A 22,231-nucleotide genomic window follows, 5' to 3' on the forward strand; every position below is an offset into this window, starting at 1 on the left:
GACTAGGATGTGAAGAAAATTCTGACTATAGCATCTGCATTGGTTGATAGTACAAACCCATTTACTTAAACAGATCCTTGGGGTGACATAAGCGACATAGTGATAAGTAGCCTCATTTTACTTACAAATATATACGTATATGTGTACATACACACAGGCATATACTTAAAAAATATGTTTTTCAACTAGGTTGTACAGTTTAGAGGTTACATTAAAGGTGGAAAGAGTTCTGAAATTATTTATCTTTGTCTCATTCCTTTACATCGCAGAAACCTGACATTTTAACCGGGGTGTGTAGACTTTTTATATCCATTGTTTTTTTCAAGCTATCTATATATAGATATATGTCTCCAGACCTTAACCCTATTGAGCATCTGTGGGGCATCCTCAAATGGAAGGTGGAGGAGCGCAAGGTCTCTAACATCCATCAGCACCGTGATATTGTCATTGAGGAGTAGAAGAGGACTCCAGTGGCAACCTGTGAAGCTCTGGTGAACTCCATGCCCAAGACGGTTCAGGCAATGCTGGAAAATAATGGAAAATAATGGTGGCCACAGAAAATATTGACACTTTGGGCCCAATTTGTATTCTCCTAGGGGTGTACTCACTTTTTGGCCAGTGATTTAGACATTATAACACTGTTATACAAGCTGTAAACTCACTACTTTACATTGTAGCAAAGTGTCATTTCTTCAGTGTTGTCACATGAAAAGATATATTAAAATATTTACAAAAATGTAAGGGGTGTACTCACTTTTGTGAGATACTTTATACATATATATATATATATATATATATATATATATATATATATATATATATATATATATATATACACACGCTTCTCAAAAAGATTAAAGTAACACTTTGAAAACACATCAGATCTCATGGGGGGGATATAATTTCGGGTATCTTTATTGATATAGACTGGGTAATGTGTTAGGGACAAAAGGATGCCACATCGTTTAATAGAAATGAAAATTAACAACCTACAGAGGGCTGAATTCAAAGACACCTTTGAAAATCAAAGTGAAAAAAATTTGCTGCAATTTCATTGCAGCGACTTAAAATGATACTCATTATTTTGTATAGCTCCCACGTGCTTGTATGCATGCCTGACAACGTCGGGGCATGCTCCTTTTGAGATGATGGATGGTGGCCTGAGGTTTTTCCTCCCAGATCTGGACCAGGGCATCACTGAGCTCCTGAACAGACTGAGGTGCAACCTGGTGGCATCAGATGGACCAAAACATAATGTCCCAGAAGTGTTCTATTGGATTTAGGTCAGACCAGAGTGGGGGCCATTCAATGCTATCAATTCCTTCATCCTCCAGGAACTGGTTGCATACTCTCGCCACATGAGACCGGGCATTGTCGTGCACCAGAGGGAACCCAGGACCCACTGCATCAGGTAAGGGTCTGACAATGGGTCCAAAGATTTCATCCCAATACCTAATGGCAGGTATCCCAATACCTAAAGGCAGGCTACATGCTCAGAGCTATGGCTCCTTTTACAGGCTTGTAGCTCCAAGCGTGTAGCCTGCCTGCCTGTCCGACTATCTTTTCCATCTGGTGATGTCATTTTCAACTGCATTCCACGCTGGTTTCCTGGTGGCCACAGGACAATCAGGGGAGCTGCATCTGAACATCACAGCCCCATGGATAGCGAGATACTCCAAGGACGGATAGGAATGGCCTTCTTCCCTCTCCCCACTTTAATAAGCCTGTTTCATGCTTACATCCTGTATGTGCATTTTAACCTGTGTGCAATAAATACTTTTAACCTCTACACTTATCTGGCAACTCCCTGTTCTCTCTCTTCTTAATAATTCTGCATACCTGTGCACCCACACAGGCTGCAGACATCTAGCAAGTCCCGTACACAGAACTGAAAGCTCAGTCTGCAGCCCTACAAACAAACCATTTCACCCTCCTCCAGGGTGTTATCAAAAACGTATATTCGCCTTTGATAACGCCCTGGAGGAGGACGAAACGCGTCAACGCAATTTCCGGTCCTACGCTTGCCAATGCGTCGCGTCCGGTCATGGTGGAACGCACGCCGGGACCAAGCACTATCCCGAGCGAGCACCGCAGCCCGGGAGTTACATAGAAGCCGCACATATATATTTTTTACAAAGCCTGCTTTTCCAGAAAAATGTGAGTGTTCTATTATTTGCTTTATTAAATAAAACCATTTAAACAGTATTACGCTATTGTGAGCCTTCCTTCCCCATGGTTCCATATCATGCTGATGCACTTTTTGGTAGAATTGTTCCTCATCAGTCCTAAGGATATCCATCAAGTTCCATAACGGACTTAAGCGTGTTTGACCCTTATGCAATATTGCCCAGGGGTCCATTTAGTCTGGTAAGTGGAACATCCAAAGGGGATGAATCTTCACATAACTGCACTTGTTGGCACGGATTTGCACAGTTATTTGCAAACCTTCCTAGCACTCAAGCACTTTTTGGACATTTTCACTGGCCACTTGCTGAAACATTTTTTCTGGATTTCATTTGGGACTACTAATATCTATCTATTATTTATTATCAATATTATTGTTGCACTAATTCATGTAATACAAGCATCTATCTATCATCTATTATCTATATTATTTTTGCATTTATGTACTTGATATTTAACGTGTTTGCACATTTAATAGCACTTTTTTTGTATGCACCTTAGGGGTGAATGTTATTTTTATATTTTACTCAGTTTAGCACATACTACAACCTTTTTTTGCGCTGTGTACTAGCACTTTCATCTTGTACTTAATACTGCAGGTCCCTGCACAGTATACGTTATGTTGTACATTATTTGTATGTATTTATATTCCCTATCTTGTACATTATACCCTTGACTCCTTAAGTTAAGTTACATAGTTTGTGAGGTTGAAAAAAGACATCAGTCCATCCAGTTCAACCTATGATGTGTGTGTGTTTTCTGTTAACAGTACATTGTATACCACTTTATGTTGTGGTCTTTAAAGTGCCCATCTAATCGTTTTTTTAAACTAACAATGTTCCCTGCTGATACCACTGCTTGTGGAAGAGAAATCCACATCCTTACTGCTCTGACAGTAAAGAACCCCTTACGTATTTTAAGGTTAAACCATTTTTCCTGTATTTTTAGTGAGTGGCCACGTGTCTTATTGTATTCCCTTTCTCTGAAAGGTTTGTTCCTTATGCTAGGGTCATCCCCAGTACAGTATTTGTACATTGATATCATATCCCCTCTCAAGCGTCTCTTCTCCACAGAGAATAAGTTCAATGCTTGTAGTCTTTCCTCATAGCTAATGTCCTCCATTCCCCTAATTATTTTTGTTGCCCTTCTCTGGACTCTCTCCAGTTCCAGCACATCCTTTCTGAGGACCGGTGCCCAGAACTGGACAGAATACTCCAGATGTGGCCAGACCAGAGTCTTGTAGAGTGGGAGAATAATCTCTTTATTTCTGGAGTGAATCCCCTTTTTTATACATGCCAGTATTTTGTTGGCTTTGCTTGCAGCGGCTTGGCATTACATGCCACTGCCAAGCCTGTTGTCCACTAGTACCCCCAGGTCCATTTCCATCTTAGATTCACCCAGAGACCCCCCCCCCCCCCCCTAGTGAGTAGCTTGCTTTCGTGTTTCTGACGCCCAAGTGCATTACTTTACATTTTTCAACATTAAACCTCATCTGCCATGTAGTTGCCCACCCCATTATTTTGTTCAGGTCTGCTTGTAAGGTTTCCACATCCTGCATAGAAGATATTGGCATGCTTAGTTTAGTATCATCCGCAAATACCGAGATTGTGCTGGATATCCCCTCCTCTAGATTGTTTATGAATAAATTAAACAGGATTGGCACCAGGACAGAACCTTGGGGGACCCCACTTTCCACACCCACCCAATCCAAGTACTCCCCATTTATCACCACCCTCTGGACTCTCCCTTGGAGCCAGTTCTTTATCCAGGTACTCATCCTATGGTCCATACCTTTGTACCTTAGTTTGTACAGTAAGCATTTGTGGGGGACTGTGTCAAATGCCTTTGCAAAGTCCAGATAAACCACATCCACAGGCCTTCCTTTGTCTAGATGGCAACTCACTTCATCGTAGAAGGTTAATAGATTGGTCTGGCAAGAACGATTTTTCATAAAACCATGCTGATTACCACTAATAATACAGTTTTTATTAGTAAAGTCTTGTATATAGTGTATATTACACTTCTGATGCCTGAACTGCATTCACTATGTTGTACACTGTATTTTCTATATTGTACAATATTACGCTCCTGTCTCTTGCAGTGTAGTTGCTATGTTGAATGTTATACTCCTGAACCCAGCTATGTACATTTAATCTCTGACACCTACACTCTATACACTACATTATACATTACATACCCCAACGCCTGCACTGTATACATAATGTAGTACATTATACTACTACATTATAATAATGACTCATTCACGGTATGTTGAGGTATACATTATATTTAAATGGTTCTAAATTTTTAAGTTTTTTTACCTTAATGCACTCAACGCATTAACGTAAAAAAACTTCTGGGTGCAGCTCCCCCCTGCAGCCCCTCTAATACTTATCTGAGCCCCATCTTGATCCAGAGATGTGCATGGGAGCAGTGGCCCTCCTGGGACTCTCTTGCCTCATTGGTTCACGCAACAGTAGGAGACATAGGCTCTTGCTGCTGTCACACACATCCAGTGAGCTAATGAGGAGAGAGAGGGCAGCCGGGCTGAGCTACAATCTGTGTGTTAATGGAGACACAGAGTGCAATTTGGGAGCGAGCCTGCTCAAGTGTTCCTATAGCAAAAGGCTTGGTATTGGGAGCACTCAGCAGGACAGAGGAGCCTTGACCACCGGCGGGGGACCCAAAAAGAAGGAGATCGGGGCTGTTCTGTGCAAAACCATTGCACAGAGCAGGTAAGTATAGCATGTTTATTATTTTTTTATTCTTTCAAATTGCTTTTGAATTACAATATACCAAAAAGAAAGTGGGAGAGAAAATTGCTATTGCAGCTCAATACTGAGAGGTCTTCAACCCAGTAAAATGTGACCAAAAGTAGAAAAGCAAAGAGTGTGGATGTTCATGGATGACCACTCAGTATATCTGTTTCAACAAATGACATGTATAATTTAAAAAAATCACATCTTCAATCCTTTAGAATGACTTTAAACTGGGTGACAGAGTCCTAACTAGTTTTATTATACATGCGTTTTGCCACCCATAAAAACCTTTAACCCATCAGCAGCCATAAGAGGTATTGCAGTAATCAGCAGAAAGGTCAGTGTCAAATTATGTTTTCTAAATATTTTATGACTAGTGTGTATAAAATGTTTTTTTTTCACTATATTCTCTGCAAGAGCTGTAGGGCTGCTGCACTCTGGGGGCCTGGTCACACCGTATTCATTGAGTTGCTCAAGCCCACTTTCTCCAGTGCAGATCCAATGCACAGACAATACAATTTGTCTTGAGCCCTATGAGTTCAGCTCACACTACTGCAATGCAACAGTGTGCCCCAAAAAAAAAAAAGCAGGACAATTAAAAGTACTACTTTTTTTAGTGTAGTATGCTGTATTGAGACCTGCTGAAGAATAATAAACATCACTTTCTTACATTCAAATAAAGTTGAAAAGAAAAAGAAAAATTGAACAGTACAATGCATTATTTATGATGTATCAACACAGCTCCCTTCACAGTGACATCATCAACAAGCCCAAAATAGACTGTACAGACTAAAAATGTAATCCTACACAGAGTTGCACTAATAGTATGATTCAACTCAATACACCAAACAAAAGGTGATTTGATAAAAGTACAAGGGTGATGATATAATAAATATTCTTTGTCAGTGTCAGCACCATCCACCACTTTGAAGTGTGTGATCCTTTAAATACTGCCACCACCATAGACAAAGTACTTGCTTACCAGCTCACACAGACCTCCTATTACAGAAAATCAGTGACGCTTGTGGCTATATGTAAAGATATACCTATAGGGGGCATAGCCCTCGCGCCAATGGATATGATGCCTATATATTAATAACTCAAGTTAGGCGTATATGCAGCAACTGAGGGTTAAGATATAGTATGAATGGAATTGACTCTTAATAAAGAAGCCAACCTCGCTTGTGGCTACAAATCAAGCCAGGGCCTTTAGTTAACATCTGAGGATCCTCTTACGACATGCAAACCAACCATCTAGGAGGCGTTGTCAAATGTAATCGCCAAAATATAAAAGGCTCACCATAGCATAAAATCCTTAAGACTTTATTACAAATACTCAAATTATTGCAGTTACGTCAAGGAAAGTAAATCATTGCAAGATAGCAGCAACTCATCCTTCCAGGGACTTGAGGACCGCGATGACATCAGCACGTCGCTCCACCCCAGACTAAAATTGTAGCTAGCTTAACTAATACATAAGTCAATTTACTAATGAACAGTACATTCTTTGCCATGTGTCTGTTCTTATTATTTCTGGATGCAGACTTTTAAAATTAAATTATACAATAGATAAATTATATTCCTCTTGTGGGTTCACACCCATTTTAAATAAATGCCCCACCTCTAATTAATGTACACCTTCAACCTACAACGGCTTGCTGGAAGCATAGCAAAAAACGGTGCTTCTAGAATTTTTTTTTGGAATGCTGGCATCTATGGTATAGACATGTTATTATATCTTTTCACACCACCTAACAATCAGAACTAAAATGAAATCCAATTGTTGGCACATTAACTTATGACTAATAGAAGAATATCTCATTTATCAAAGATTACGCAGCATTATAATATCTCTATCAGCTAGACTCAAATCAGATTCTCTCCTCCATCTATATAGTCAGTTAGAAACTGAATTAGGGCTCTCACTTCCAAGGGGCATGTAAACATCAAAAATGAAGGCCATTGCACCTCCCAATTTATTTGTAAATGTCCTCCATGACACAACACATACTCTGCATAAGTGAAGTCTTAAACATGTCATTTCATTTTATAGTTCATTAATTGTTAAAACTGCATCATGACTTATCTTTAAAGGGAATGCATGAATACTGTACCACCATCAACAAATCAATCAGCCAAGGTTGACTAATCAACCGTATACCTCTGAGCAAATATAAAACATGCATGTCAAATGGCACTTTGTTGCATGCATGTATAAAAAAACTTGAATCGCATTATACCTATCAAATCATATTCATATCCAATGTATAAAGAAATGTGTTGTATAAATGAAAATTATATGTTCATTTTATAAAGAATTTAATAGAAATTGAAAACATATATCTACTTTTCTGAGCAGAAATAAGCTCACAAAGTGTGCATCTCAGATGATTATATTTTCTCCATTAAACAGGAAATTAAATCAAGCATCCAAAAGTGTTCACACTCTAAAAACATATACAAAATCTGCAGTTACATTTTCCTAAAGATTGCATTCATAGTTGAGCTATGCCCTGAAGCTTTGCATTGGTTGTCTCTGTTAAGGCCTGCAAAGAGCTGAGCTATTATTATGCTAAGTTAGTAATAAACACTACTTTTCACCCTTCAGTAAACCTACAGCATTGAAGAATATGTTCACTTGAGCAGAAATTCTGAGAAATATTTAGAACTGTACCTTATTAAAAAATGATTGCATGTAACAAAACGATGTTCTGAATAATTGCATATTTACTGTACCTGTGTATCTGTAAAGGTTAACTGCAGTTCATAATCCTTTAGGATGCTGGGATGGCTGATTAGGTGTTCCAAGGCTAACTGGATGGCAGGCAGGACACCTGCGGTAAGATTTGCTGGGCCCATGAAGCGAGTAATAGGCAGGAGCCCAAGAATTGATAAACCTACAGGATTTAATTCACTGGAGAACGGTACCATAAATAGTAAATATATTCCAAAAAACCCCCTCTCCTTCTTCCAAGTCACCATGTTTTAAACTGAGTCTGTCGCCCTCCTTCCCTGGAATGTTCATTACGACAGCCTTGGAAGTTGGAGCTGTCTGTCAACATCGTCTTCTGTGTGTGTCTGAGAAAGGGATGACTGTTATTAAGGGATAAAGAGCTCTCAGAGCTCACCGGAGCTGGCAACTCTGCAGTGGATAGTAAACCTGTTCAACAAATCCGTGGCTATAGATAAACACAGTGACAGAAGTGCTGTCAATGAACACCTTGCTGTTTCAGAGAGTCTGTTAATGTGGGGCTGCACAATGGCTGAAGACTTCCTATATTGGCTGTTTTATTAAAGTGAGAATAATAATCTTTGCTGAAAGCAAATTAAATCCCACATAAATCCATTACAGTCAATAATTAAAGTTAAACAACAGAAAACATACCTGAAATATACCTGCTTTATGATGCAATATGTATGAGGCCTAAATTGTTGATAACGCTAGCATAGTTTCATAGTGCTAAACATAAAAATTCCAGGTGCTAAGCATAAAAATATTTCTAAGTGGTAAGCAGAAAATAAATTATAAGCTATATTTGCAATTGGTCTGGTCATACATAGTTCTGAATTTCACTATAATTACCTTATGCAATTGGTCTGGTCATAAGGCAAATATAGTAAATTCAGTACTATGTATGCCTTTGCAAGATAAAAAAAAATATATATATATATATATATATATATATATATATATATATATATATATATATATATATAATATCTCACAAAAGTGAGTACACCCCTTACATTTTTATAAATATTTTAATATATCTTTTTATGTGACAACACTGAAGAAATGACACTTTGCTGCAGTATGTAAAGTAGTCAGTTTACAGCTTGTATAACAGTGTAAATTTGCTGTCCCTTTAAAATAACTCAACACACAGCCATTAATGTCTAAACCGCTGGCCAAAAAGTGAGTACACCCCTAGAAGAATATGTCCAAATTGGGCCCAAAGTGTCAATATTTTCTGTGGCCGTCATTACTTTCCAGCATTGCCTTAACCCTCTTGGGCACGGAGTTTACCAAAGCTTCACAGGTTGCCACTGGAGTCCTCTTCCACTCTTCCATGACGACATCATGGAGCTGTTGGGTGTTAGAGACCTTGCGCTCCTCCACCTTCCATTTAAAGGATGCCCCACAGATGCTCAACAGGGGGTTTAGGTCTGGAGACATATATCATATATATCATATATATATCATATAACATAACATATCAACAAAGGAATGGCTATCTATATATATATATATATATATATATATATATATATATATATATATATATATATATATATACACATATATATATATATATATATATATATATATATATATATATATATATATATATATATATATATATATAGTATATACACATACATACATATTTCCTGGTCAATGAAATCACTGTCATTACATCAGGAATAACAGAAGAAGCAAACACTAGCTTTGAAGAGAGCCCTAGTTAAAGATGTTTATCTTTTTTATCATCTCTCTACTAGCTCTAATAGAGATTGGCTGAGCGACCCCACCTGTCCAGTTCCTGCCAGAACTCTCGAACATCTCAAATTCTAAGCCGAATAAGGAACCCTATTTAAGCCTATGGGACTGTACTGGAAAAATCAAAAGTGCCCATTTTGATGGCTTAGATGCAAGTTATTGGGCGTAGAAAGGGTATGGGTCCCCGGTATTGCCGTGGGGGACATGTATTAATGAAGAAAAAATTTGAAAAAAAAAACAATTTTTAAATGAGCAGTGATTTACTGATGCTTGAAGTTCAACAATAAAAATGAAAAATTCCTTTAAATATAGTGCCTGGGGGGGTCACCTCAGTCTGCCTGTAAAGTGGCGCATCTGTACCTAAAATAGATTTAGGCTATTTTTCAGCCATTGATTTTTTGATTGCACTACCCTCTTATGACTATAGCTGTATGTGGCTATATACAGTAATATATAAGTATAATTCTTTCTTCTACAACCTAAAAATCTTTCTGTTTACACGCCATTCTTTCATCCACTCGGATGTAAGCTCTGTAGGTCATCAACACGCTCTTGTCTCTGTCTACCTTACCATACACAGTCCTTCACTTCCTTCTGTAAAGAAAGTACAATAAAATCTGACTCTATAGTAAATCTGTATTGTCTTTTTTGAAAATAGATATTAATTAGAAGAAGTTCCCAAATGGCTATTCTGTGTTTACTGTCCTGGATGCGCATACATTCTTTTTAAAGAAAATATGGCTTGTGTTTGAATCTTAAACTCCATTGTACATAACATTAATGCCTCCTGTGGACAGCACTAATGACTCTAATTAGGAATTCCTAAATGCCTGCTGTGCAAACAAAAATCTAAACATTTGTAAAAACAAATGAATTCCTTTATCTTGTTTGTTATGTTGCAATTCTTAGTCTCTACTAAAGAGTTACATAAAAATATAAAACTGAAGATATTTAAAGTAGATACCAATATTATAAAATAGCAAAATGATAACGGATGTACCGTATTTTCCAGCGTATAAGACGACTGGGCGTATAAGACGACCCCCCTAAATTTCAAGTTAAAACAAAGGTTTTGGGCTATACTCACCGTATAAGACTAACCCCCTTCCGAAGCAAGGCAGCACCATTGAAAAACATCAGATTTCTCATAGATCTCCAAGTTACCCCAAGTACTGTAATACATGTAATCTCTCATAATATCTCCAAGGTACCCTAAGTATAAGTATTACCAGTAAATGTAATCTCAAGACGCTGGCTGTGTGGGAATCCTGTACCAGTAACCGTATGTACTGTAGCTTCGGCTACATACAGTATACCGCGCTGAGCCAATCACAGTGAGCGATGTATTCTATTATTGAATGCAAAGCCTGCTCGGATTGGCAGAGTCAGAGAGGCGGGATGATGTTACTCCGCCAATCCGAGCAGGCTTTGCATTCAATAATACAATACATCGCTTTCCCCGATTGGCTCAGCGCGGTACACTGTATGTAGCCGAAGCTACAGTACATATGGTATACCGGTACAGGATTCCCACACAGCCAGCGTCTTGAGAGATTACATCTACCGGTAATACTTATATAGTTAGGTTACCTTGGAGATATTATACTCGGCGTATAAGACGACCCCCCATTTTTAGGGGATTTTTTTGAGGTTTAAAAGTAGTCTTATATGCCAGAAAATACAGTACATGCATAACAGAAGGCATTAAGTGCACTCTAAATCTGACAACTCAGAAGAGCAGAAACAAAAAGGTGATCAAAAGGGAATATTACTGTTTAAATCAATGTTATCAGATACATAACTGTACTTAAAGAGCATCATATATATATATATTATATATATATATATATATATATATCATATCTATCTATCTATCTATCTATCTATCTATCTATCTATCTATCTATCTATCTATCTATATAGATAGATAGATATTTATATATAATTTCTAATGTACAGTACCAAATCCTTTTGACAATTTCCATTTATGCTAACGTATTAGTGCCAAAATTAGTGCTGTAATAGCTTGTCTGTATTATTGTGATTAGCTGTTAGTGTCAAAGCAATTCAGCCAATATAACTTGGAATACAAATCACTTTTATGAAATATGGATATTTATGCAGATTTATAACAAGCTGGTTCAGTTATACAAGGGCATTTTAACAAGATTTTGATTTATTTATTTTCTGTTCATATCTACAACAGAGCATGCTAAAATATGTTGTTTATCTTTTTTAATATGATTTGTAGTAAAAGTATGTATTGTTCTTCTTTATAATAAATAAATTCTTCTAAGATGCTTTAGAAGGCATAATAAATACAATACCAGTTCATTAACACATAGTTACAGTTATTAGCATGTAGCATATAGTATACCATATTTTCTGTAGTTAAAGAAAAAATTGTTGTTGAATCCCTCAGTGGAACAAGTGTATATTGCACTTGGCCCCATTCTGATCTTTAGCCATGTTATGCAATGAAAGTACATACAGTATTTACATCTGTTTTTTCTTGTTGTCAGCTTCACCCCAGGCTGAATCCCAATTTATGGGAATTCCCATGGGGGAGTTACAAACAGCACCGTAGCCACCATCACCACTTCATTCTCATAGAGCTGGATATTGTGTCCAACTGTGCATGCCATGTGTGCCCCTCCCCTTCTGCCAGCCATCAGGCAGCCACAAATTGTAACGCTCCTGCGTTTTCTGAAACAAGATGGATTTGCAGCTGCAGAAAAACTCCACTCAGCAGTCATGTAGAGATACGTTGAAATACCAATTCCAACTCCCAAGACTCATCACTGTGGTCTGTCTGATTCAGCATACAAATATACACACTCAATAAGATGTTCCTGGAGTGATAGATGTATATAGCAGTATAGTGGTGATGAGCTGAAGAGACAGGTATGAACAGTGACAATAGGTGAACAGCACTTGAGAGAAATGTTCATGAGAGTATAGATGGTAACAGGTAGGATGCAGATAGGTTAGCAATCATGTATGGTAGTAGGTGGTAGGACAGCAGATGACATACAGGAGAGACTAACCCAGTGCAAGGATAGATGTTAGTAGGCTCAAGAGCTAGCAATCTAAACAACAGTGCAGATGATAGTTACAGTCCTTAATATGCAGAGCTAGATAGTGTAAGCTTAGTAGGAAGGTTATGGAGGATTCCCCTGCGGGGTACTTATTACTAATAGCAAGCAGTAGTAGAGAGGTTCGGTATGAGCGAGTGATCCGGTAGCGGGATACAGGGATCAGCAGCGAGGTTCCGACAGCGAGGTACGCTTGTAAGCATATGAGCTTCAAGGCAGGTTGAACGAACATGTGAGTGAGAACGCCGGCGGTTGAAATAGCGGCGCTCAGTGATGACAGCATCGGTCTTAAAGGTGTATGCGCACCTACCAGAAGAGAATGGTGGGACGCATACACTGAATTGGAAAGTGGAATAAGGGTACCAGAGGTACCAGAACATTACAGTACCCCCCCCCCCTTAAGGCCGGCTCCGGAAGGCCTCTAGAACTGGTTTTTCCGGGTATTTCGTGTGAAAATTGCGAATCAGCCTAGGGGCATGTATATCAGAGGTATCCAGCCAGGTGTCGTCTTGGGGCCCATAGTTCTTCCATCGTACTAGATATTGGAGTCTTCTTCTGTGGATACGAGAATCCAGAATCTCCTTTATCTCATATTCTTCTCCGCCTTCAACTTGTACAGGAGGTGGAGGTGGGATGGTAGGCCTTATTCCTTGGTCAGGAACATGGGGCTTCAGTAGCGACACGTGGAAGATGGGATGTATCTTGAGGTCTGTTGGTAATGTGAGCTGTACTGCAGCTTTTCCAATAAGTTTCCTGATTGGGAAGGGTCCCAAGAATAGAGGCCCAAGCTTTTTGCTAGGGATCTTTAATCTTAAGTTTTTTGTTGATAGCCAAACAAGGTCCCCAAGAGCATACTGAGGAGAAGGTCTTCTACGAAGGTCATAGTACTTTTTTTGTTGACTATGAGCGTGTGAGATGGTAGTATTAAGTAAACCCAGAGAGTCTTTTATTTGGGTAAGATAGTCTGAGGCTACTGGGTTACTTGATGGAAGGATGCGTGGTGGAAGAATAGTGGGATGAAACCCATAGTTCAAGTAGAACGGACTCTGTTTGGTCGTACTGTGGGTTGCGTTGTTGTAGGCAAATTCTGCCAGAGGGAGGAGATCCACCCAATCATCCTGTAGGTATGATGTATAGCAACGTAAATATTGCTCGATGCACTGGTTGACTCTTTCAGTCTGTCCGTTGGTCTGAGGATGGTAGGGAGAAGTGAGCTTTCGCTCAATTCGTAGTATGTGGCATAGTTCTTGCCAAAACTTGGAGATGAATTGTGATCCACGGTCAGACAAAAGAGTTTTTGGAATACCATGTAACAAAGACATGTTTCATCAGTAGTTCCGCTGTTTGTTTGGACGAAGGTAGTCAGCGAATAGCAACGAAATGTGCCATCTTTGTCAGATGGTCCACTGACACTAAAATGGTATTAAATCCTTTGGAAGGTGGTAGTTCTACTATAAAGTCCAAGGACACAACTTCCCATGGAGTCTGGGGTATTGGTAGACTGCATAGTAGACCGGATGGTTTTGTAGTGTCAATTTTGGACCTGGCACAGACGTTGCATGAAGAGACAAATTTTTGTATAGATGTCTTCATATCAGGCCACCAAAACTGCCTGGTAAGCAAATTAAGGGTCTTTGTCATACCCATATGTCCTGCCATAGGCACATCATGTGACAATTCCAAGATCTTGGTGCGCATAGTAGGGGGTATGTAGAGTTTGTCGTTGTAGTAGAGGAAGCCTTCTGCATCAGCACTTAGTTGTGGTGGAGGTGAATCCAAACTTATACTGTGCAGATGAACTTCCTATAGAAGTTTGAAAATCCAAGGAATCGCTGTAGTGCTTTGCGGTTGGTTGGTATAGGCCAATCCTGAATACAGGATATCTTACTCATATCCATCTTGATTCCTGTTTTGGATATGATGTATCCTAGGAATAATACTTCTTCTTTATGAAATAAGCATTTTTTTAGTTTCACGTATAGATTGTGTGTGAGTAATCTGGATAACACAAGTCTTACATGTTTTATATGTTCAGACAAGGATCGTGAATAAATAAGTATATTGTCCAGATATACCACAACACAGACATTAAGTAAGTCTCTAAAGATATCGTTTATGAATCGTTGGAAGGCTGCGGGAGCGTTACATAGCCCAAATGGCATTACAAGATATTCAAACAATCCGTATCTGGTTCTGAATGCTGTCTTCCACTCATCTCCATCACGGATTCGGATTAGATTGTATGCCCCTTTCAGGTCCAATTTTGAAAAGTAGGTAGTTCCACGCACTTGTTCAATGAGTTCAGGGATAAGCGGCAAAGGATAGCGATCTTTTACTGTAATGGCGTTCAATTGCCTATAGTCGATAATAGGCCTGAGACTTGAGTCTTTATTGCGGACAAAAAAAAGTCCTGCAGCTGTGGAAGAAGTGGAAGGTCTAATAAAACCTTTTGTCAAATTCTCATCCAAGTATTCCTTGAGATGGGAAAGTTCATCCTGTGAAAGAGGATAAACATGACCAAAAGGCAATTTAGAATTTGGGAGTAGATCAATAGTGCAATCATAATCCCTATGGGGAGGCAGTACTTGAGCATTTTTCTCAAGAAAAACTTCAGACAGATCCTGATAGCATAGTGGTGCAATCTCATCTGACACCACAGACAGGATCTTTCCATAAGACGGGAGGTTACACGTACTCTCGCAATAGTAAGAGAGGAAGGTTAGGGTCTGTTTCTTCCAATCTATGGTTGGTTGATGTGTGTGTAACCAGGGAAGTCCCAAAACAATGGGAAAGTGGGGCGAAGACAATAGGTCGAAGGTAGTGGTCTCCGTATGAGACTCGTTAGTGGTGACTAGGAGTGCTTGTGTCTGATTAGTGATTGGGCCAGAAGATAACGGAATGCCGTTAATAAGACTCACAGAGACAGGCTTAGGTTTTGAAATAATAGGTACTTTATTTAAAGTAGCAAAACGTATATCTATATAATTTCCGCAAGATCCTGTGTCGATCATGGCCTTAGTGGTAATCCTAGTCTGGTCCCACTGCAATGTCAAACGAACAAGAAGATAAGGGTTAGTAAATGAAGTTGTCAATCCCCCTAGGAGGACATGTGAACACTCACCCTCTTTTTTGCGGACAAGGGGACAGACGCTTATCATGTGATCCGGGGATGCGCAGTACAAGCAAAGATTACTGGATCGTCTCCTGGCTCTTTCAGTAGTTGATAAAGGTGGGCGTATGGTTCCTACCTCAATAGGAGTAGGGTCAACGGCCGAAATCAGAGAAGGACTGGACATTGGCATTCCCATTTTTTCAGCCTTTCTTTCTCGCAGCCTCCTGTCTATGTTGATACTGAGTTGTATCAAAGCATCCAGGGTGTCCGGTAAATCCGCTCGGGCGAGCTCGTCTTTAACGGCTTCTGATAGGCCGAGTCTAAATTGAGTTCTCAGAGATGCATCATTCCACCCTGAATCAAGGGTCCATCTTTTGAACTCTGCTACAAAGTCTTCTACAGGTCTCCTACCTTGTTTCAAGGACCTCAATTGAATATCGGCAGTACTCTGCCTATTGGGGTCATCATGTAGACTAGCGAGTTCCGCTAGGAATAAAGCATAGGAGTTGAGAAGCTGATCATTTTTCTCAAAGAGAGAGTCTGCCCAGGCCCGTGGATCACCCGTTAGGTATGAAATAATAGTACAGACTTTGATATGATCAGTAAGGTAGGTACGAGGTTTTAGCAAGAAAAGTAACTGACAGGCGTTTTTGAATTCACTAAATTTTTTGCGATCGCCTGTAAACACTAGAGGAGGATTTATTTTGGGTTCAGGGGGCTGAGCAGCGGCAAGTTGTGATAGACGGGTTACCTGCTGCTTCAGAGCCTGATTGTCTTCTTTTAATTCAGTAAGAGCGTGTATTAACGCAGTCACTTGTTGTTTTAATTGTGTCACTTGAGTGGGTAAATCTGCTGAATCCATTTTAGGTTCGTTCAATCTGTAACGCTCCTGCGTTTTCTGAAACAAGATGGATTTGCAGCTGCAGAAAAACTCCACTCAGCAGTCATGTAGAGATACGTTGAAATACCAATTCCAACTCCCAAGACTCATCACTGTGGTCTGTCTGATTCAGCATACAAATATACACACTCAATAAGATGTTCCTGGAGTGATAGATGTATATAGCAGTATAGTGGTGATGAGCTGAAGAGACAGGTAGGAACAGTGACAGTAGGTGAACAGCACTTGAGAGAAATGTTCATGAGAGTATAGATGGTAACAGGTAGGATGCAGATAGGTTAGCAATCATGTATGGTAGTAGGTGGTAGGACAGCAGATGACATACAGGAGAGACTAACCCAGTGCAAGGATAGATGTTAGTAGGCTCAAGAGCTAGCAATCTAAACAACAGTGCAGATGATAGTTACAGTCCTTAATATGCAGAGCTAGATAGTGTAAGCTTAGTAGGAAGGTTATGGAGGATTCCCCTGCGGGGTACTTACCACTAATAGCAAGCAGTAGTAGAGAGGTTCGGTATGAGCGAGTGATCCGGTAGCGGGATACAGGGATCAGCAGCGAGGTTCCGACAGCGAGGTACGCTTGTAAGCATATGAGCTTCAAGGCAGGTTGAACGAACATGTGAGTGAGAACGCCGGCGGTTGAAATAGCCGCTCTGCGGCGCTCAGTGATGACAGCATCGGTCTTAAAGGTGTATGCGCACCTACCAGAAGAGAATGGTGGGACGCATACACTGAATTGGAAAGTGGAATAAGGGTACCAGAGGTACCAGAACATTACACAAATCAGGCAGCTGTCACCTAGAAGTAGTTTTGGTGAGGTTCTGGTAGCATTCTGAAATCTGAGTGAATTCTGTTTCACAGTGCGGTTGAATTACTAAAATTGGAGAGTGCAGAATCTGGTGCAGCTCTGCATGGCAGCCAATAAGCTTCACATTTCAGCTTGTTCAGTTAAGATTTGGAAAAAAAAAACTGGAAGCTGATTGGTTTCTATGCAAGGCTGCACCAGATTTTGCACTCTCCAGTTTTAGTAAATTAACCCCATTATATTTTTAGGACAGGGATAACACATGACACTCTGGAACAGAGTCGGGCTGGTATTTTCTTCTCCAACAAAAGCACTCTGACCCACCCATTTGCTTTTCTAATGGAGATAGGCTAGAGTAGCTATAGGCTTATGTTGCTGTGAATAACAGTGTGTTGGAGATGAGTCATTGTCAAACACAAGTCAACTATTACTCTTGTCTCTCTATCAAAAATAGCAGATTCTACAGGCTCTGCAGTGATGCCACCCTTCTAATGGCCTAAAAGTATCTCCTATTGTCTATCTATGTATACATATTTAACCACTTGACCTCCTGAAGGTTTACTCCCTTCATGACCAGGCCCTATTTTGCAATACGGTACTGCGTTGCTTTAACTGACAATTGCAAGGTCATGCAATGCTGTAACAAAATTTATGTCATTTTTTTCCCTCACAAATAGAGCTTTCTTTTGGTGGTATCTGATCACCACTGTGGTTTTTATTTTTTGTGTTATAAACAAAAATTGAAAAAATAAAATTTCTTCATGAATTTAGGTCAATATGTATTCTGCTACATATTTTTGGTGAAAAAAAAATCCCATTAAGTGCAAATCGATTGGTTTGTGCAAATGTTCTAGCATCTACAAACTATGGTATATATACAGTGAGGGAAAAAAAGTATTTGAACCCCTGCTAATTTTGTACAATTGCCCAAAGAAATTATCAGTCTATAATTTTAACGGTAGATTTATTTTAACAGTGAGAGACAGAATAACAACGAAAATATCCAGAAAAACGCATTTCAAAAAAGTTATAAATTAATTTGCATTTTAATGAGTGAAATAAATATATGATCCCCTATCAATAAACAAGATTTCTGGCTCCCAGGTGTCTTCTATACAGGTAACAAGCTGAGATTAGGAGCACTCTCTTAAAGAGCCGCTCTGCTGCAGTATATCTGCTGTAGGGCAGTCCCTAAGTGGTTGAATTAAAGGAGAAACTTTTACTTAATTGTAATGGCTGTCCCAGCTGAAGAATTTCTATTTCTGGCAATGGTTCTACTGAATCAAAAGGATATAAAATCTAAATCAAAATCTAACTTATTTAAAAAAGTAAACATAGAGTATATTTTAGGTGCATTAAGAAAAGAGGAAATGTAGGTATTTGTTATGAAAGGGCTGTAGATAGGGATGAGCTTTGGGTTAAGCATGAGCCTGACCAAATTCCAGCCTGTTTGCATTTTAGTGAACGACCAAACAAATTGAATGTATTTGGCCAGTTAACTGCCAGCAACTTCGGGTGAGGTTTTAGGATGTTTGAGGTTGAAGGAATCAGGCCTTTTTTGGTTCAGAGAGAAGGGGGTGCACGCTCAATGCCCTACCTTTTCTGGCCACTAATGCTTTAAGGGGGAAACCCATGCCCCTTTAAAAATGGTGTGGAGTTCCTTAAAATACTAAACCCTTATCAGGCATGCAGTCTGGATATTAGGTTATTTAAAGGATTAAAACATCTGATTTAAATTATATGTGTGTTTTTAATGACTTTTTTTTTTCCAATGCTACATTTTAAGTCACATTAAAGGATCCTCTACTCACAGAACAGTATTTAAACTTTCTTTTTCTTTTTTTTTTTTTTTTATTGGTACATGTCTCCCACGGCAGTGCCTTGCTATTCATGCCCTGTTTTTAACCAAAAGCTTAAAACAAGTGTTTAATTCAACTAGACTTCAGTGGGATTCAGCATTATTTCCAGGGCTAACATCTTGCTAGGTGTTCTGAATGTCCTCTGAATTGAACTTTGCCTGCTTTACTATATATATATATATATATATATATATATATATATATATATATATATTTCTACGTGTATATGTATATATATATATATATATATATATATATATATATATATATATAATTTATTTATTTTTTACTATTAGCACACATTGTTCATACTTGGCTTATGCAGTGTATTGGCAGTCTGTATGGCAAAAGTGGCAACAGCTGAGTTTTGCATTACCTTCATTGACCAAATTCGCTGGTGTTTATGACAGGTTGCATATGTGTCTTTTTTTTTTTTTTGTCTGATTGAATATGTGCATACCTACCATTCTGCACATTTGCATAGTCCTGCAAAATTTCTAAATAGTTGATTTATTGATTAATCATAATTGTTTAAATACCCCTAAACAGAGAATGTGCTAAATGTCTACAGTAAATAGAAAACATAGAAATGTTGTCAAAGAAGTGCCACATGCATTAAAGTGACATTTTATTAACATACATTGAGGCAGTTTAATTGCTTGTGAAAATTTATGCTGAAAAGCTAATTTTTACAGGGTGCAAATCTGTGTACATTTCTAGGTTAAGTACATAAACCATTAGCTATAAATCATGTCACTTTTTTAAAACGCTCTTAACACTTCTTGCTAAGAGTTGCCAAAAGCATTTGAAGCTATTCTTTACTTGTAAGAAACATGTATGTGTTATAAATAAAATTTATGTTACCAAGATGCACAGTTTATATCTTTAAGTGATCTGTGGAATAACGGCATGCTCTTAAAGTGAACATGTACTCTATTTTAAGTTTTTAAAAAGCAAAGCCTTGCTCCTTGCTAAACCACTGTTGTACTGCTGTACGTATAAAAACAGCAAAGTGGTGGATGGTTATTTGTCCAATGCCGTTTATAAATGGCACCCAATAAAGTACCATTGAGTGACCCTTTAGCCTATTAAGTCCAATCAATGGGGCTGTCCTCAGACAGCTGCATTCTTTGGCACTGTGTACAGAACTGATCTGAGGGTCTCTGTACCTTCAAATTGCCGTGATTAGGCACAGAGTGACCAATCACCACAATTCTTTGATATACACAATAAGGGGAATTTACTAAGACTGGAGCAGGCAGAATTTGAAAAAGCTGTGCATGGCAACTAATCAGCTTCCAGCTCTCATTTTCAAGGCTTAATTAACCATTTGCCTCTAAAGCCTATTCTGACACTTCTCTGTAAATAAATATCATTTTCTTACTTGAAAAGTACTTAAAACTCCAAAATATTAAATATATATATATATATATATATATATATATATATATATATATATATTTTTTTTTTTTTTTCTATTTCTTTTAAGCAGAAGCCCTAAAATGGTGGGTGTTGCATATTTTTTTATGTCACATGATATTTTCACAGTTGTATTTCAAAATCATGTTTTTTGGCAAAAATCCATTTACCCACTTCTGGACCGAAAGGATTTCCCCCCTAATGACCAGGCCATTTTTTGCAATTGGGCGCTGTGTTACTTTAACAGACAATTGCGCGGTCATGCAACACTGTACCCAAATAAAATTGATGTCCTGTTTTTTCCCACAAATAGAGCTTTCTTTTGGTGGTGTTTGATTACCTGTGCGTTTTTTTTTATGCGCTATAAAAAAAAAGAGCGACATTTCTGGGAAAAAAAAAAAAACAATATTTTTCACATTCTGCTATATAACATTCCCAAAAAAAAAAAATAATAAATAAAATAAAAATGTTTTCATTTTTATAGGCCAATTTGTATTCTGCTACATATTTTTGGTAAAAAAAAAAAAATTGCAATAAGCATATTTCGATTGGTTTGTTCAAAAGTTATCGCGTCTACAAACAAGAAGAAACATTTATGTCATTTTTATTTATTTATTTATTTATTTTAACTAGTAATGGCAGCGATCTGCGATTTTTAGCTGGACTGTGACATTGCGGCAGACAGATCAGACCCCTAACTGACATTTTTGACACTTTTGGGGGGACCAGTGACATTACTACAGTAATCAGTGCTAAAAATATGCACTGTTACTGTAATAATGACATTGGCAGGGAAGGGGTTAACCTAGGGGTGATCAAAGGGTTAAGTGTGAGCCTAGGGGAGTGTTTTCTAACTGTATGGGGGTGAGTTTGCGAAATGACCACAGAGACCTGTGATCCTATAAAGAAGGATCACAGGCGCTCTGTGATCATTTCAGAGAGAAGGACGGTCAGCTGTGTTTACAACAGCTGACCAGTGTTCTCTCTCAGCGTGGAGCGATCGTGGGTGCCCAGAGGCAATCACTGGCACCCACCGCATGGATCAGCATCCCTGCTGCCTAGTGGGTTTGGGAGCTCACCCCCAGCACCATGCGCACGACTGACGTAGGGCTACATCGGTTAGCGCAGGAGAGGCAAGCAGCCTGCCGCAGTAAATGTGGGGCGGGCTGTCTTAATGTGGTTAATGAGTTTTAATACACAAAAACATAATATAATATCCAATTTTTGAGTGAGTTGAATGATACCAAACAGGTCATGCTTCACAATTGGAACATCGCCAAACTATGGTACCTAAAAATCTCTATAGGCACGCTTTAAGAGCCTTTACACGTTATCAGTTTACAAGAGGTCTGGTTCTAGAAATATTGCTCTTGCTATAATGTTTATGGCAAAGTGTGGTGCGAACAACCTTAAAGCGGAGTTACGGGAACAAAATCAATCTTTTTTTTTGTGCCCGTCCGCTTGTTCTCCTTCACCTGAAACAGAATTGGATAGTTAGGTTTTTTTTTTTGTACTCACCTTGCAATTGTAGATCGAATATACTCAGCTATTCTTCACTTCCTCCCTCTGCGCCGCGGCTCCGCTGTCACTTCCTGGC

The 22,231-nt window shown here is 38.8% G+C and overlaps 1 protein-coding gene across 1 annotated transcript in view; it reads right to left on the reverse strand.

Annotated features, from left to right (window-relative positions):
- The window catches only part of GABBR2 (gamma-aminobutyric acid type B receptor subunit 2), an 873,294-nt gene that overhangs the window by 831,304 nt on the left and 19,759 nt on the right, over window positions 1-22,231 (reverse strand). The window lies entirely within an intron of this gene.

This window comes from Pelophylax lessonae, assembly GCF_965119305.1.
Source record: "Pelophylax lessonae genome assembly, chromosome: 5".
In the NCBI taxonomy this organism is placed as follows: domain Eukaryota; kingdom Metazoa; phylum Chordata; class Amphibia; order Anura; family Ranidae; genus Pelophylax; species Pelophylax lessonae.